Raw genomic sequence first — 4,194 nt, forward strand, 5'->3', positions numbered from 1 at the left:
GGAGCCTTCCATCTTCTTGAAATTTTTGGAATAGTTTGAGAAGAATAGGTGATAAGTCTTCTTTGAATGTTTGGTGAAAGACGCCTATGAAGCCATCTGGTCCAGGAATTTTGTTTATTGGGAGGTTTTTGATTACTGATTCTATTTCATTGGTGGTAATTGGTCAGTTCAGATTTTCTGTTTCTTCTTGACTCAGTCAAGAAGATTGTATGTTTCTAGGAATGTGTCCGTTTCTTCCAGATTGTTCAATTTGTTGGTATATAATTGCTTGTAATATTTTCTTATAGTCCATTGTATTTCTATGGAGTCCATGGTAAGTTCTTCTCTTTCATTTCTGATTTTATTTGAGTCCTCTCTCTTTTTTCCTTGATGAATCTGGCTAAAAATCTGTCAATTTTGTTTATCCTTTCAGAGAACCAGCTCTTGATTTCATTTCATTGTATTGTTTTTATAGAATTTATTTCATTTATTTCTGCTCTGATCTTTATTATTTCCTTCCTTCTATTCAGTTTGGGCTTTGTTTGCTGTTCTTTTTCTAGTTTTTTTAAGTGTAAGGTTAGATTGTTTATTTGAGCTATTTCTTGTTTCTTGAGGTAGGCCTGTATTGCTATGAATTGCCCTCTTAGGACTGCTTTTGCTGTGTCCCATAGATTTTGAGTTGTGTTTTCATTTTCATTTGTCTCTACGTATCTTTTGATTTCTTCTTTGATATCATTAATAACCCATTCATTGTTTAGTAGCATGTAATTTAGCCTCCATGTATTTATGTATTTTCCAGTTTTTTTATTTCTAGTTTCATACTGTTGTGATCGGAAAAGATGGTTGATATAATTTCAATTTTCTTATGTTTATTGAGACTTGTTTTGTGTCCTACCATGTGGTCTATTCTAGAAAATGTTCCGTGTGCGTTTGAGAAGAATGCATATTTTACTGCTTTGGGGTAAAATGCTCTGAAAATATTTATTAAATCCATCTGGTCTAGTGTGTCTTTTAGGCCCATTGTTTCCTTGTTGATTCTTTGCCTGAAAGATCTGTCCATTGGTGTCAATGGGTTGTTAAACTCTCCTACTATGAATGTAGTACTATTGATCTCTCCTTTTATGTCAGTCAATAATTGCTTTATGTTTGTAGGTGCTCCTATGTTGGGTGCAGATATGTTTACTAGGGTTATGCCCTCTTGATTTATTGACCCCTTCATCATTATGTAATCTTTTTTTTTTGTCTCTTATTATAGCCTTTGTTTTAACGTCTATTTTATCTGACATAAATATCGCTACCCCAGCTTTTTTTTTCATTTCCATTTGCATGAACTATCTTTTTCCATTCCTCTACTTTCAATTGTGAGTGTCATTTGATCTGAAGTGGGTCTCTTGTAGACAGCATATACATGGGTCTTGTTTTTGTATCTATTCGGTTACCCTATGTCTTTTGATTGGAGCATTTAATCCCTTTACATTTTAAGTGATTACTGATAGGTACATTGTTACTGCCATTTGATTATTCATATTTGTTATTTCTATTTTCTTTTTTACTTCTTCTCTTTATACAGAAGTCCTTTTAACATTTCTTGTAATACTGGCTTGTTGGTGATGAATTCCTTAAGCTTTTTCCTGTCTGGGAAGAATATGGAACGCTTCATGAATTTGCATGTCATCTTTGCGCAGGGGCCATGCTAATCTTCTCTGTATTATTCCAATTTTAGTATATGTGCTGCTGAAATGAGCACTATTCATTCATCTTAAGACCTAGGTGAAGTACAGTACTTTCGCTCATGAGTTCACCTCTAATGGAGAAGACAGATAACTGGCAAGTGAATTAATAAAACAGAGATAGAGGTGGTGCTGTGAAGAAGAAAAGCAGGGTGCTATGAGGGAAAATATGAGGTAGGGTGGGTAGTGGACAATCACTAGCTTTGGAGAGAATGGGAGTCAGGAAGCCTCTCTGAGGAGCCATCAAAAAGGCACCCATCAGGAAGAATATTCCAGGTGGAGAGAACAGCAAGATCTGAGGTTCTTGGAGGAAGATTTGGCAATGAGGAGCAGAAGGGCTGGGGAAGAGCTTAAGAAAAAGCAAGAGTGGAAAGGGGTTTGCAGTGTGGGTTGGACAAATGTTAGAAGCAGTGGAGTATAAGGAAAGAAAGAAACATGGATTCCAATGCAAAATTAGCTTTTATGACAAATATTCATTAATAGTATTTAAGCAAACATCTAGCTCAAAATATTTTGTTTGTTATTTTAAGTACTTGAGCATTACTTTAAACATATGCATGAAATATATTCTCAAACATATAAAGTTTTTATGTTCCCAAAAAGATTTGAAGCAATCTATAGAAACATAACAGAAAATAAATGAGTTAAGTAAGTGGGGTAGAAGTAGAAGTAAAAGCAAAAAGGAGAAGGAAAATAAACTAGAGTCAACTGTTAGGATTGGCATACAAAAGTGCATACTATACAGTTTTAAACAATAGCTATATCTGGGCTGTATGTTTGATTCTGACTTCCAGGAACAAAGCAATAGGGAAATATGAACAATTATGAAATTCAGTGTTCCTATAATAAAAAATGAAGTAGTTCTTAAGAAGAATGTTGCTATTCGATATTAAGATCTGAGAGAAATGTTCCTGTATTGAGTCACTCTATGACATAGTGGTCAAAGTCCTTAACAGTATCCCCACAGTAAATACAACAGCAAGATTCCTAGGGCCATCTCTTAAAATAACTTCAGTGCATAAAGCCAAAGTACAACTTAGTAACAGCAATTTTACAGGGGTCCAGGGGTAATCCAGCTACACAGCTTATTCTAGCAGCTGTAAATCAGAGATAACACTTAGAATGTCCAGAGAAATGGACGTATTATGTATCCTTCAAGTAATCCTCAATGAATATTACTTCTTTCACCTGAGCTTTTGATGAATAATGTGCAGTAGAGAATCCGCAGTTATTTCTCTAGCAAGAAACTAGAATTAATAATTGTTTTGATCATCAATGGAGTTGAAGGTAGGACTGACATTCTCTTAGAAAAGTAAGGAGCCTAGCAGTATGATAGCTTGAAAGGAAAGCCATCCCGTTGCCGTTTGGAAGTGGGCCTAACATTTTCCTCAAAAAAAAAGGTCTAGACCCACTTAAACACATGGATGGATAATGACTCAGGCTCCAAAGTTTTTCTACACACATGTGGTCAAGATCATTCTAACTTCTATTAGTTAAGAGAATACTTTAATTAATAAATTAGTTAAAAACTTATTTTCCAGACAACTGCATAGTTTATATGTCATATAAATCTTTTGGCAATAAATCAATTAAATGTTGGAGGACAGCTACCAAAAACATTTGAATACAAGAAGAGTTGATCTCGAGCCATGCTTTCTGACAATAATTATACTTAAAAAAAAAAAAAAGTCATGCACTGAGCCCATTTAAGAGTGGTTTTAGCCATTAAAAAGCATATTTTGGGGGCTTTTAGCCCATTAAAAAGCATATTTTGGGGGGACAAAAGGGAAGCTTTGGGCTTGAGCCAATAGTTATCTGATCTGTTGGTGTGACAGACTGGCTAGCTGGTTACCAAACCAGTTTTCTTTCCCTGCAGACCCACAGTTCAACTACATTTCCCAGCCTCTCTCGCAGTTAGGTGTGGGCAAGTGAGTTCTGACCAGTGGAATTGGATGCATTTCACTTTCAGGCTGGGGCAGTAAACCACAGAGTGGCCTTGGATGCAATATATTGAAGACATTAGACCTTTCTATCAATCTAGGTCCCTAAACACCCAACCTCTTATTGGGCTTATGCGAGAAAGAAATAACTTCCTGCTGTGTTAAGCCACTGAGATTTCAAAGTTTATTGTTACAGCAGCTTGTATACAGTCAATATAGCATTTAAGTCAAGTCAAGAATATACTTCTACCTCTGTGTACCTCAGTTTCAACTGTAAAATGAAGACATTAATAGCACTACCTCTTAAGTTTGCTCTAAAAATTAAATATGTTAATGCATATAATGTGCTTCAACAGTGCCTGGCACAGAGTAAACATTCAGTCATGTTAGCTATTATTATTATTATTACAAACCTCCCTAGTAGTATTAAGATGTAGGTTCCATATACATATAACTCAAATTTCCTCCAACTACTCAAATTCTAGTAACAAGTGATATCACATTTATGTTATTATTTGCCTTGTACTGCTCTGTACCTCTATCAC

At 35.2% G+C, this 4,194-nt stretch overlaps 1 non-coding gene across 1 annotated transcript; it reads right to left on the reverse strand.

Moving 5' to 3' along the window:
* Positions 1-1,619: 1,619 nt before the first annotated feature.
* On the reverse strand, positions 1,620-1,726 carry LOC111730763. The gene has a single exon (XR_002776815.1). It is a non-coding gene; the product is annotated as a U6 spliceosomal RNA (small nuclear RNA).
* Between the last annotated feature and the right edge of the window lie 2,468 nt (positions 1,727-4,194).

The sequence above is a fragment of the Pteropus vampyrus genome, unplaced genomic scaffold, assembly GCF_000151845.1.
Source record: "Pteropus vampyrus isolate Shadow unplaced genomic scaffold, Pvam_2.0 Scaffold334, whole genome shotgun sequence".
Taxonomy (NCBI): Eukaryota; Metazoa; Chordata; class Mammalia; order Chiroptera; family Pteropodidae; genus Pteropus; species Pteropus vampyrus.